Raw genomic sequence first — 15,291 nt, 5'->3', positions numbered from 1 at the left:
TTTTGAAAGTTTCGGTTCATGTGCGTAGTTTTTGTTCGTGGCCAGAACTAGAAGTTCGGGCATTTAACCGAAATCACTAGATCCTTAAATTGAGAAAACGCTAAAAAAGAAAGCGCTTAAAAAAATGCTAAAAAAAAAAGAAAAAAAAATATATAATTTCAAAGTTTGGGATACAGTTCTACTTTTTGATTCCAAATTGAAATTATTTCCAGGTAAGTTAAAATGGACAAGGCCATATTTAGTTAATAAAAATATTTTGAATATGAATGAGCTCCAATTCAAGCAATTGAATTTGCGAACAAGTTCTTTGAAAATTAATTCGCTTAGTTTTTACATTTAGATTTCGTACTTCTTATCTCTTGTTCATAATTTTTATGTTTATTTGTTTTTAGTTTAATTTATTTTTGTTTTATTTTTATTTCATAAGTTTGATTTGTGTATAAACAAGTTTTATCCAAAAAAAATTCTTTAAAGTCATGTTTCTAAATGTTTTGAAAAAAAAATTTATTTCTGAACTTACTGAGAATGTGAATTCTCAGTTGAGAATCTTACTTTCTCTGCCTTGAAAATTTCTGAACTTACTCAGAATATGAATTCTCAGTAGAGAATTCAGGATTTCCAAGGAAATGAAGAGAAAAAAACTTCTGAACTTACCGAGAATCAAAATCATGAAATTTTCAGAGAGATTTTCTCTCTGAAAATGACTTGTTGCGACCGAGAATCGCCATTCACGGTCGCGACACGGGCTTATATCAGACATGTATCTTTTCTTTTCTTCTTAAGTTCATGCACGCTGAAAGTTTTGAAAAATTAAGTTTCTTCATGTTCAAATGGTGTGAATTTGCACCTTTTCGCCACCAACAGACATATTGATTTGTCCTGTTTGATTATAAAATAATTAGAGGAGATCAGAACTCTTTTACTTCCCATTTCTTTTCATCTCTATCATACCATTCTGATTTCTTCTCAATTATTCAAACCTTTTCCAAAAAAGTTACAGACACATTTTTTTTCTTTTCTTTTTATTCACCAAACATGATGAAGAAATGTATAGGTTCTGAGTTTGGAGAACCATTTCCTATTTCTAATCAGGATAAAGAAATGTATATGTTAGGAGACATATTTCAAGGCAACACCATTCATTCCTCTAAAATCTTAATAGAGGGATTAATTGCCGCTTCATGTTCCATGGAAAGAAAAATCCAATCACATTATTTCGGTTCCATGGACTGATAAAAAACCATTCCTTATCCTTGACTATGAATTCCTGAGGGATTTGTCCAGAGAATTTTCTGAGTTGGGTCACGATTTCTTTCTGCGTAAGAAAGACAGATCTTCGTGCAAGCGAATATTTCTCGTTATCAGGCTATGTGAATTCCAATTCAACGGGATGAGAAATTAGTTTACTTTGTTTTGTTCTGTTTAATTTTACTTTCTGTGCGTATAGTTTGTACATAGGTTTGTTTTCATTTTTATCTATGTATGTTCTTTGTGTTATTATGTACATGTGTTTTTCATTTTTAATAATAAAAATCGAGTTTCATTCTTTGATTAAATATACGTTAACCATACAAGTTATACGAGTACATCCAAATCTAAGTTTAAATGAAACAGTATAACTTTTACAATGAATCTGGAATTATTTTTAATAAATCTGTATTCATTTCAGAACTGTTTCTGAACATCTGACTTTTCATATATATTACATACTAATACAGAATAATCATTAATAACCATTGAAACAAGTTCATGAACATACATTTTATATGATAATTCTAAGTTTTGTTCTGTATATATGTTTTTCAATTTTGATAACATATCAACTTTGATTCTTTGGTTCTTTTTTATTCGTATGTGTTAACTATGCAAATTATTTGAATGAATCTGTATATATGTTCATATGGAACAGTATCACCTTCAGCATGAATTTGTCTATAATGTTAAAATGACTCTGTATATCATTTCATTAATCTGCATAAGTTTCAAAGCTTCAGATTTAATATGAATAAGTGATTAATAATTTGTTTTGATTACTTTTAATCTTTTTGTTTGTTTCTGTATATAGGTTTGTTTTTTTATTTTCCTTGTATATATGTTCTTATTGATTTATGTAAATATGTGTTCCTGCAATAAGAATTCAAATTCATTTCATACTTTAATCTTATGTCTGGTAAAATGTATACACTATTAGCAAATGAATCTGTACATATATATCTTAAATGCTAATAAGTTATAATCATTATTAACTATTGAACATGATAGTGAATTTTCATTTTAAATTAATTCATCGAGTTTACTTTTTAGTTTCTAATTCATTTATGTTAACATTGCTACTTATTAACATATACCGGTACATATATCTTTTACAATGAATCTGTCAATAATTTAATTACTCTGTATCAGTTTCAATGCTTAAGTTTTAATATGCATATGTGATTGATACTGCTTAAAGAGTTAATATACTTATCATTCTTATTCCTTTCACTCTTAAAAGGTTCATATTCATTAAATGCTTATTCATTTCACTTACAAGAATTAATGCACATTCATGTTTAAGTTCAATTCACTAACAGTGTTAATGATCATTTATGATTCATTTAATTCAGTTCGGTCATTAATTGATTCGTCAATTCAGTATTTATCAAGGCTAAAACTTTGGTTTTCCTTGCATTTAATGTTTTATTTTGTGTTTTTAAGTTTCAGGTATACATGTTTTCATTTATAGGACATATTTGCACATGAATTTTATCAAAATAGAGTTTGTATTAGCGACACGCGCCTTGTAGGACGGGTATAGGCTAAAATTTATCCAATTTTCCAACCTTTTTCTATTCCTACAATAAACTCCTAAACACCTATATTCATAACTATATATACCTATCACAAACCTTACATCACCTCCTATTTTTCCCAATTACACAATCCAAATTGTTCCCAGTACAATTAATTCCACACCATATCACTTTTACTTTTACCAAATTTTTACCTACCCAAAATACATCTTTCCCAAACCCCACCTCCATATCCTAACCCTTTTTCCACACCATGCCTAAACATAAGAATGTTACTCATCAGGTTTCCTCTACCTCCATTCAGCATTATTTCAGATGGGGTTGGGCATAAGGTTCAAGCACTATTATGGACATAGTGCGTAGTGAAACAGACGTTATTGTATTGGTTACTCTTTCCTATTCTAAAGCGAATGAGAGGATTACATTTAGGGATTTACGTTAATTTTATGAAGATGGGGATGACGAGATGAGTATTTGGTTTGGATATCATACAAAATAGTTTATTGTTAAGCCCATCGATTTTTAAAATACTCCGGTTTGGACATAGGTTGTCTAGATTTGATAAGTTTATAAAGATCAGGATTCGAAGTTTGGCTTTGTTTGTTCATTTTTGGATTACAACTTCAAGGATTTCGTAGTAGATATGATTGGACTACTTTTTGATAATTTTTTCCATCTCAACCAATAAGCACGTTACTATGCGTACTTTGATTACGAGTCTTGTTTTGGATGCTCCGAGTATTATGGAGTCGTTTTCAATCGCTTACTCCTACTTATTATCCGATGTTGGCTTATGCCGCAATTTTACACATCCATAGTGGTTAGCCACTGTTGGCTAGTTTTGCAAATTCGATGTTGGTATTTCAAGTTCACATGGTAATGGTATTAAAGAGGATGATAATGAGCACACACATTTTGGTGGGCATGAAGATGAAAAGGATGAAGAAGGTGTGGGGGTGGAGCACGTTGATGCCTACACACAAGCACAAGGACATGTTGGTAATGAGCACAGTGTTGATCAAGTTAATTTGCAACAATTTTGAACCATATGCCTCCACACAACCATCAAATGAATTTGCGGTTAGATGATATTATTGCAAACAATCAAGAGATGAGTTCGAGGATTAAACGCGGTGGATGCCAATATCCATAATTTAAAGAGCAAGCACACGTCCATGACGCCAGTTATTATCATTTTTCCGTCGTCACAACATTATGACCACACCATCTCTACCGGGTTCACCTCCACAAGAATATGTTTTATCTTATCTTTTCTCAACTCATTTATCTCTTATGCTATTTTTGATTGAGTTTGATACAATTTCAATTTCTCTTTATATTGGCTACAATCAATTTCATTTTTATATATTTTCTTCATTCGTATGCTTTATTTCGTACAATTTTTCGTGTTTTATAATTCTTGCACCAATGAGGACATGGTCCAATTTAAGTGTGGGAGGAGATATACATATATCATTTTTATTTTTAGTACGAATAATAAATGCAACGAATACTTTTTATGCAACATTTATAAATGCAACACTTGTTTTATGTAAATGCAACATATATTGCAACACAATTTATTTAACATTATTTTTATAAAACATATATTTTTATATGTTTAAAATATTTTAACTTATGATTATTTTTAGGTTATCATTATCGATAGAAATAATATTTCTATACGGGTATTATTTTTCAAATTTTTCATAAATCTCCGATACGATTTTAAGTAAAATTGTCTCGAGTGAATGTATTTAAGATAAACAAATTCTTTATTCAATCTCTACTTTATATCATGCAATTCATGATACAATAAATCTTATTTTAAATTTTCAATTTGGTTTATAGGCATTATATTGAACTAACAATTTTCTAGGTTTGATTTCGTCTTACATTAACACCAATTGAAGTTTTTAAGGAAACTTTAGCCATAATACATGTTGAATTTTAAAGTCAATATAGGATGAATGTGATATCTTTCTTTTTCCCAAGTTACAATTTAAATTTTATATTTCATATTAATTAATCAATTAGTTGAATTCTTAACTTTTGGCCACGATTGAGACCAACCTTATCACAATCGAGGTATGAAAGGGAAGAAAATTAAGTACCATTTACTTTTGGCCACGGTTGCGACCACCCTTATCACAATCGAGGTATGGAAGGAACGTTTAAACAAAAATTAAGCGTGTTTAAGTTTAAAGTAATGATTGCGTCCACCCATGGCATGGTCGGTACCTCTTAAGCGAACACTAAGCAATAAAATACGTATAAAGTTACGATCAAGACCACCCTTATCTCGGGTGTAACTAAGCAAATAAATTAATCCTAAGTACTTATTTAAATATACAATATATCTCATATATTAGTTTAGGTTTGGGAAAGGAAATTTTGTGCTTTGAAATGCCTTGAGACGAAAGACTCAATAACATGCGTGCTTATATCGTCCCGAATACTTCAATTCAAAAATAAAAATACAAGACGAATGATATATCGTATTTATACTAAGTTAGTTTGATGTTTTGCGTATAAATTTGCCATGCGAAGTAAGTCTTTTTGGCTTAACTAATTCAAAAGGTAATACTAAGATATATGTTTTATTTTCATAAACGAGATTAGTTAAAGAATAAATTCAGTGAAATTTTGCTCGGGACTAGCAAAAGATTAAGTGTGGAGATTTGTTAAGCCCAAAATATACCTAAAATATCATTAATATTTACATCAGTTTTGTTATGAATTCGTGCTGTTTACATCTATTTAAGAGTACTTTTACGTTCGAATATGTTTCTTTCATGCAAGGTACCTAAATATTTGGTAAAATCCAAATAGGAACTAAAAGAGGTCAAAAACGAAGGAAAAACCCTAAGTTAGGAGCCAAAAGACGAAGAAATCAGCACACCGATATAAGGAAGACAAGAACGAAGTCAGAAACGGAAGAAAAATTCATATTCTCGGTAGAGAATTTTGGGGCCGCGACCGAGAATCCCAAATTCTCGGTCGCGACATGCGTCGTCCAGGTCTCCCTCCCTTTCGTTTGAAGGCTGAAAAATCGTTCCCCATTCTCGGCCGAGAATTAATTATTCTCGGTAAGTGCAGAAATCCTTGCAGCACAACAAACACATGTTTAAATTCCAAGAAACGCGTTCGTTCGGGTGGATAGAAATGTCTCTTCACAATGGATACGACTCTTCACAACGGATACGTCTCTTCACAACGGACACGACACTTCAATCACGACCCTTCAACATCTATAAATAAAGAGTTGATTGAGAGTTGAATGTATAATGAGAGAGTTAACTCTGACTCAGAAATGAGTCAGAGATTAGATTTCATTTCTGTTCAAAACAATATGATGTACACACATTGTTTATTCAATAATAACAAACACAGTAACGTTTAGACATTGTTCAATTTTAGTTTACATTTTGATAGTAGACAGACCCCGTCTCTATTACGAAGATTCAACGAGAAGATTGAGTAGAGGATCCGTCCCTGAGCCTGACAAACTCTAAAGAAACCCAAGGAAAGGATTGACAACCCGTTCACTTGCAAGTCGTCGAATGTTTCCATGCTCCTTGTTCTCTGTAAACTTGTATCAATTTATATTTCATCTAATAAAGTCCGTTCTATTCAATAGATTTTTATGCAGCACTTTGGTAAAGGATCCGAAGTCGATTGATGCTGGTGTTTTCATTAAAACGTATTTAATTCAAAATCTTTACAAGGAAACTTTGTTGAACACTTAGGCAAATTATTATCTTTGTAGAGTTTTAATTTGATTAAGGGCAATTATCCCGGATAAGGGTTTTGTCATTTTCAAAGCCTAATAATTAGAGGTTCCATCATTTATTTCATCTTTATAATTCATACAAAGTTTAAAGTTGTTTTCTTTACTTAATGCAAACAAATACATTTGTTTACTTTTCTAAAAAGTACTAAACGTTCATGTCTTGCAAATTCATTCTTAAATCAGAATATTTTCTAACATCTTCATACTCTAATCTAATTCTTATTCTAGCAATTTCAAAACCAAAAACGATTAAACGATTTTCCATATTATAAACCTTAAAAGTAAATTTAATCGATTCAAAATAAGTTTTGTTAAAAAACGTTCCCTGTGGGATCGATATCTTTTACTACTACAAGCGAAACCGTGCACTTGCGGAAATCGTTCAACAGACTCGAATAGATGCACTAAGCATACTGAGAATATATTCCTGCGATTTCCCAATCCAGGTCAGTGTGTCAGTCAGCCTAGCATAAGCTTGATGATACATTTTGAGCAAGGCCGAATCATAGAACTGACGTTGAGCATTAGTATGGCACACATGTTTGAAGGTGGCTTGGGAGTATTGTAGGATTTCATTTGTTTTCACCAAGTCAGTGTCCATCTCTTCCTTACTCAAGTTGAGTAGACGGACAACTTCACTAATTTGCTCGATCGAACACTGGGAAGAGGAGGAAATTAGCCCACGAGTGTCGGTCAGCTGAGATTGTAGCTTGGTGAAGTGGTGGTCAACCTCAGCAGAAGTAGCATATCCCGTGTTTACTGTAGACTAAGCATTTATTTGCCCTTGGAGGGAATCCATATGATTCACCATCATTAACTGCAGTTCAGCCAGCTTCACTATGGAGTCTTTCTTGGGTTGTTGAGTTTGAACAGTTGTCATGACACTCACAAGATCTTTGAGACCTATGATCTCATTCAGGAGCTGAGTGACAAAGGAAAGTTGTGTTGACTCATCATTAACGAACCCAGCAGCATCGGCATGAGATGGAGTCAAATCCTGGAGAATGGATTGAGCTGAGTGAATGATGCGACGTCCAGACTCAATAGCATTTAGGTAGGCATAAGTTGCCTCAGGGGTTCACTCAGCAGCCGGTTTTTGAGTAGGTTGCTTTCCAGTACCAGATGGGCCAGCTTGATCAATAACTGGACTTTTGGTCAAGTCAGCACCAGGAACTGACTGTTCAACATTCTGCGATGCTGGGTTAGGAAGAGGAGGATCGACAGAGATGTTGACCTGCTCAACATTGGTTTGAAATTGAGTTGGTGCAGGAGGAGGTACTTCAGAACTTACAAGATTTTCCTTTGCTCGCTCACCCTCTTGAGCAGCTTGAACTTTGAGCTCTTGCTCAGCAGAGATTGGATTTTCAGGGGTCTTGGCTTGTTCCTCAGTATGAGTAACAGAGGCTTGCTTTTGTGTGAATTGATCTGGATTTGGCGCGATGACGGAGAAGAAGAATTCGTACTGTAGTCCGGTTAGGTCAGTAATTGGTTCTCTAAGTGGAGAATCAGCCAGTAGGTCTAGAGAGTTGGACTTGTGAGCTTTGCATTTGAAACGCTTTTCAGAACTGACCTTATTGGTTGGAGGTGAGGGGTCAACAACAATTGAGTCAAGAGACTCAGATGAATAATTGAGCCCTAGGACATCATTAAAGTTCTTCACAGCATGAATACTTACAGTTGGCTCAACATCAACTGACTTAGTTTGCTCAGAAGCATCCTTATCTTGCTCATCAGCAATATTAGCTGTTTGCTCAGCTTCAAACTGGCCTCCAAAATTTCCCAAATCATCTTCCTGCTCAGAGGGTGTTTTCTCAAGATCAATCTTTTGACTTCTCACGAAGTGGGAATCGTCGGAGACGACAAAGTCAAGAGGGGCAGCATTAATGGGACTCAGACCAGATGTTCTGTTTTTCTTCCTTAGAGGTGTCTCAGGAGTTTCCTCAGTTTCTACTTCTTCCTCAGGCTCAACGGGCCTTTTTCCTGCTGACTTGGCTTGCTCAGTAGCAGCCTTCTGCACGCTAGATACAATCCGAAGTTTCTTTGGGACAGTTTTGATGTCTTTTGCGGCTTGGTCATCTTTCCGCTTTTTATCTTGCCTGGTGCGGTCAGTACGAGGTTTTTCCATAACCTTCTTTCCCTTCTTGGTCGGCACAGCTTGTGCTTCTTCGACCGCCGGTCCTTTTCCTTTCTTTGGTACAATTGGTTGATCATAAGCCAAGCCGAATAGAATACCTGCAAAAATCTCCGTACCCCAAACTTGGATTTCTTCTGCTAAGCTCACTTGGTGATCTTGAAGGATCTTTGTAATAATGGACCCTAACCTGAGTGTCCCTGTGCTCCCCTGAAATCCGCCGATAAGGAATACATGAATGTTGAGTGGCTGGTAGGTCAGCATGTGCCATATGAAGCACTGCTCGAAGTTAGATGCATAGGATTGAGCATTGATCTTGGGATAGATGAAGTTGGTCAGTATGTAGTGAGCCATCTTTTGATTTTGACCCATAATCGTACTGGCTATTTCTCCCTTCTGATCTTTGGGTTTACAGAACTCCATGGGATAGTCAATTTTGGTGGAATCGTTTGTGGTTCTGAGTTCAGCTCCTTCGTTCTTTAGGTTTAGTAGTGTAGCGAGATAAGGAGGGTTAACAAAGATCTTCTTCCCTTTGACCTCAGTGACCATGTAATCACTATCATCGTCAGCAGCTCGCAAGTTGGCGTAGAATTCCCTTACTAACTCAAGATAGGTGGCTTCACGGATAGAGAACAACCCAGTCCAGCCATTCTTGGAGATCCATTCGCAGAAAGGCTTTTCAGCTTCGACAAACCCTTTAGAGAACCAGCGGGAGCGATCAATCTTCCATCACCTAACGCTGCCGAAAACTGGAGAATAAGTTCTTTCTGGTTCTTTCTTTTCCTTCTTCTTCTTTTTCGAAGAGGTTGCAAGGTCAGCTTGGGGGCTCTTGCTCGGATTTTGGTCATGCTGACCGTGTCCTTCAGACTTAGTGGGAGTCTCGACGTATTCCTGCTGAGCAGGAGATGGAGGGTTTTCATCGGAGTGATTGCCATCATAACCAGCTCCGGAGATGTTTTGGGAATCCGACATGATTTTTAGGGATTCTTTGAGAGTATTTGAAGATTGGGGATTTAGTGAGAGATCAATTTTCTAGAGATTTTAAAGTGTAAAGAGATGTGAGTGGGAATTCATTCACTATTTATGGAAGGTCGAGTTGATCTGGAACGTTGGAGTAACCGTTATACCTCGAGATGATCAAACGACAATAATCTGGCTTTTATGACACATTCGACGCAGTTGTTTTCTAATTAATGCGCTTACGTCATCCTAGGTGGCTATTTAATGCGTGTGTGCTACTTAATGTCCAAGTGAATGTTACTCGACATTTAGAATTCCAAACGTTTGAGATACTAAGTGCTCAGTTTTACGTAGAAGAAATTTTCATACAAAAGTAACTCAGCCTATAGTAATCACACAGCATGTATGTCTAGTCAGCATGGGGTGATTCTATGTTGTTCAGTTTAGCTCAGTTTGAGTAAGTTACTTAGCATGCAATAACTACTCGGCATATAGTATAATCACTCAATATTGATCAAGAATTTATTAAACAGGATTACACATACCGATAGCTTCCCATAATATGTTGAATTGCTCACGAGCCAAAGGCCTAGTGAAGATATCCGCAAGCTGTTCATCTGTTGGTACGTAGGTCAGCTTGATCTCACCTTTAAGTACATGATCTCTAATGAAGTGATGCCTTATGCTAACATGCTTCATCCTGCTGTGTTGGATTGGATTTTTGGATAGGTCAATAGCGCTTTTGTTATCGCACTTGACTTCAATTGTTTCTGTTTTGACTCCATAATCCTCAAGCTGTTGCTTAATCCATAGGACTTGGGCGACACAGCTTCCAGCAGCAATGTACTCAGCTTCAATTGTAGACAGGGCAACTGATGACTACTTCTTGCTGAACCAAGACACTAGAAAGCTTCCAAGGAAATGACATCCTCCTGAAGTGATTTTACGTTCTGTAAGCTTCGGTCCTGAAGAAGACTTTCCTTCTTTCGTACTGAGTCATTCTTTACTCAGCCCGTGCTATGTTATCATGCTGACTTTGTCCTGTCTTAATTTTATTCCTGTTCTTAAATATTTTTATACTTAACATTGAGTAAACGCATTAGTACAATTAAATCAAAGCACTTAAATTTAATTGTCTTAATCATGGATTAACTTAAATAATTGTGTTAAATCAAAATCATGTTGGAAAGGTGTTTCAACATGTTCCCCATTACTTGTACGCCCGAAATTAGCCAAACGATTTGTGACCTGATTACCCTCTCTGTAGATGTGTGTAACCGCTAAAGTCATGGAGGAAGCTTGTCTTAAACATTTCAACCAGTTCGAGCGAATGGTCCAAGGGACTAACCCAGTGCCACCCCATAGAAGTTTGACCACGTAGACAGAATCACTTTCAATCCATAGACGCGTCCATCCACGATTGTAGGCCATGTTTATTCCATAGATTGCAGCGACAAGCTCAGCAACATATGGGAAGGACTATCGGATTGGGAGGGCAAACGCACCTAGAAAGTGTCCATTCTCAGCTCGAAAAATCCCCCCGCCACTTGCAGGGCTAGGACTGCCAATGACCGAGGCGTCTGAGTTTAATTTGATCCACCCGGAAGGAGGAGACTGCCAGTAGACCGGGATTACTCTAGGGGCTCTATGTGGCCGCCGACTTAGCCCGAGCTCATTAATAACATTTAGTTCAGTCACGGTGTTCCACATTCCTCCCGTGGTGAGCCTGTTCAATTCGCGGATCAGCTCCCAGAGACGTCGCAGCACAAGATGTATATTAGGCTTTTCATCGTCGAATACCGCTCTGTTTCGTATCCACCATATTAACCAAACTGCACTAACAATAGATTTAAAAATTAGTTAAATAAAAAAAAAATTATAAGTTTGACAGTTCAGAATGATGCGTCACTCTTCTTACCAAATTGCCAATTCAAGCTTTCAAATTCTTCAAATATTATTTTAATTAACATAGACATAGTATGAAAGCCCCTTACAAAACTAGGTAGGATGAATTTGGTTCTAAATATATTAAAATAATAATTAAATTGATGTTCTGAATAAATTTGGGCTCATTTGTGTTTCCAGATGCATTCTTTGCAAAGGTAGTGTGGAATCTGTAAACCACCTCTTCATGCATTGTCCGTTTGCTTCCGCCTTGTGGAATTTTATTAGTATCAGGTTCGGAACCTGCATCACCCCGGCTGCAGACTTCAGCTCTTTCTTCGAAGGTCTGCTTAATCGTCGGATGAGACGTGCTTGCTCTGCCAACTGGTCTTTGGCGTTAGTAACTTGTCCCTGGCTAATCTGGCGAATCAGAAATAAGGCTATATTCGAAGAAGAACTCCCTTCAATCCAAATTACGCTTAGCAAACTCAGTTCCCACCTGCAGGAATCGGAGTATGTCGCTAGAAGCCGGCCGCCGCCTGCCCCGGACTATAAGCTTGTGCGCTGGATCCCTCCTGGGCCGGGATGGATCAAGGTAAACACCGACGGGTCGGCTGAAGGAACGCCAGGTCCGGCGGGGGCTGGAGGCATTTTCAGGGATAGCAGAGGCTTTGCTAGGGGATGCTTTGCCTTCCCGATTACGGACAGTTTTGCGCACCTTGCAGAACTTCAAGCGGTCATCTTCGCCATTGAGATGGCTTGGGAGAAACAATGGGTTCGGTTATGGATTGAAACTGACTCCAGTATGGTGGTGCACTTGCTCCGTCATAGATCCTCGTTGGTACCTTGGACCGTTAGACAAAGCTGGCTGAGATGTCTTCAAATTTGTGAGCAAATGGAGATCAACATCACGCATATCTACAGAGAAGGAAATGGAGCGGCCGACTCCCTAGCCCGCTATGGAGTCACGACATCTAGTCTGATGTGGTGGAACTCGGCCCCCGACTTCTGCCAATCTTACATTTTCAATGACTTATGTAACATTGCTCATTTACGTTTTTTGTAACTTCTTTTCTCTTTGTACTTTCTTCTTTTTTTAATAATATTCGGGTTTGGTTAAGTAAAGCGCTAGGGGGTGCCAACATAGTTGGGATGCCCGAATTCTATGCTTAACCTCGTCCCAGCCTTTCATTCAAAAAAAGAGAAATAAAAAAATCAAAATATTATAAGTTTGACAGATCAAAATGACCAGTACTCTTCTTATTTGATATACTCTTACCAAATTTCCAATTCAAGAATTCTTAAAATATTACTTTAATAAAAACAAGACAGAGTGATTTTGAATATTAATAAGTGTTCGTAACCCTACATAAGCAGTTCTCAAAGTTTATGATTTTTGAGGGATGAGTGTCCCCTCTCGTGCCATTACCCAGTCCTCCTTCTGGCCAGTCCAATGTAACTCCTCTAGATCTGAATAGAAGATAAGATCCATGGAAACATGTTTTGCTATTGATGGGATGCAATTAACATCTCCTCTACCTGATAGTTATGAACCCATACAAATGATCTTCAACATTAATCCCTAATTCTTTGGTAAATCTTTCTACTTTTGGTTTCTTGATTTTATGTTTTAACAGGAATTCTCAAGATCTAAATTACTATTTTGATATGGCAGTGCTCTTTTACTCCTAACTAATGTATTATCTGTATCATCCTCTGATTTTCCTACCTGTTTTTCGTTCATTAACAGAGTATTCTCTATGATTTTGAACATCTGAGTTCCAATTTTAAAAAGGCGGTTTTTCTGAGTTTTGACTACTTGTGTGAATTTATAAATGAACATTTGTGAATTACAGGATTATATATGTGTTTATGTTTATCTATTTCTGTCACTTAAGGTGTCCTTCTTAATGATAATCACTTTTTTTCAGTGGAAAAGAAAATCACTTTTAGTTGGTGTAAGTATAGGACTAACTATAGATTTTGAAAACCAAAGGAACCTATGTTAATAATGTAGGAAAATCACTCCAGAAAGTGTGAAGGCTTTAGAGATTTATGAAGAAGGCAAGATAAATAGAGTTCCTGGCCTTCATGGCCTTGGATCTTCTATTGGAAGGAAAATCAGTGGCGGGTTTCTAGTTATTTCTCTAGAAGAGTCCAGGTAAGACTACTATTTTATATCTAGATGTTTGACTATAATATTTTTTTATTAGGCCATATACTGGAGGTTTCATACATGGTGATCCACAAAAGAAACTTGCTCTTCTAAAGCCAAAGTTACCAAATGGATCATCTCCAACCGGCTTTCTTGATTTTGGCAGTAAACATGATCAATATGGACGTTGGAAATTTTTCATGTGTAACTCCAAGTGGACATGGTCTTAGAGAGACATTATTCTATACCCTTTTTTCACACTTGCAAGTCTATAAAACCAGAACTGATATTCTTCATGCTCTTCCATGCATAACTGAAGGAGCTTTGTCTTTAGGCGGTGGAATTATAAAGAAAAACAGGATCTTTGCTCTTGGCGATAAGTAAGTCTTTGTGTTGTTGTTGTTATTGTGTTAATGATTTAATTTTTCATTGCTCATTGTCTTTACAGTAAGGATGTGGAAGTGATATTCCCAGTAGTTTCCAACAACTGCAGTACAACTGAAGAACGATTCCCAAATTGAAGATAATATCAGCAAATTAAAATGGGAACACCTTAATATCGCTAAGGATATGTGAAGAGGGCAACCATTGTTAGACAAAATGAAGGCTTTATAAGAGTTAAATATATGTTATGTTTCAACAACTTTAACTTTGTAAGCTGTACTTGAACCAAGTTTCTGAGATATATACATTTTTTGAGATAAACTGTACCATGTAGAATGCTGGGACGAGGTTAAGGCCCGACGCTGACATCCCAACTAGGTCGGCACCCCAGCGAGGAACCTCGACCAAACCCGAAAGAACAAAAAAATGAAAAAATACAAAGAGGGGAATTAAAAGAAACGAACGTGAGCTATATTACAAAGGTCATCAAAAATAAATGATTGGCAGAAAGACGGTGCCACAGTCCACCAGATCAGATTTGCTGCCGTGTTTCCGAATCTCGCGAGGCTATCCGCTGCCTGGTTTCCTTCGCGGTATATGTGAGTGATTCTGAAGTTAATTAGCGCGCATCTTGTAATCCCCTGAAGCCAATCCTGCCGAACCTTCCACGGGACCCTTACATCCCTGCTCTTAAAAAGATTAACCACATAAGCTGAGTCAGACTCAACCCACAAGTTATGCCACTCCCTCTCCCAGGCTGATTCAATTGCAAACAGAACAGCTTTTAGCTCAGCAACGTGCGCAGGAGAGTTGTCGATTTGGAAAGCAAAGCAGCCTTTGACAAAGCCTCTATTATTACGGAATACTCCCCCTGCACCAGCCTGACCCGTTGTGCCATTGGCTGATCCGTCAGTATTTACCTTCACCCAACCAGCTGGCGGCGGCACCCATCTCACTATCGTGTAGTCCGGTTCGGGTGGTGGCCTGTTCCAATTCATCGCAGCAGAGCCGCCGCTAACATCAGTTGATTCTGAGATGTAAGAAAACATGCGTGGAACTAACCTTTGGATTGAAGGGAGCTCATCCTCAAAGACGGCTTTATTTCTAACATGCCACATGGTACACTAGGTAATTATATTGTGTATTAGTAGTTAAATAATTCAATTATTTACAATATTTTATCATAGTCAAG

The sequence above is a fragment of the Euphorbia lathyris genome, chromosome 7 (assembly GCF_963576675.1).
Source record: "Euphorbia lathyris chromosome 7, ddEupLath1.1, whole genome shotgun sequence".
NCBI lineage: Eukaryota > Viridiplantae > Streptophyta > Magnoliopsida > Malpighiales > Euphorbiaceae > Euphorbia > Euphorbia lathyris.
The sequence above is the reverse complement of the archived record's forward strand: the minus strand, read 5'-3'. Positions refer to the sequence as shown.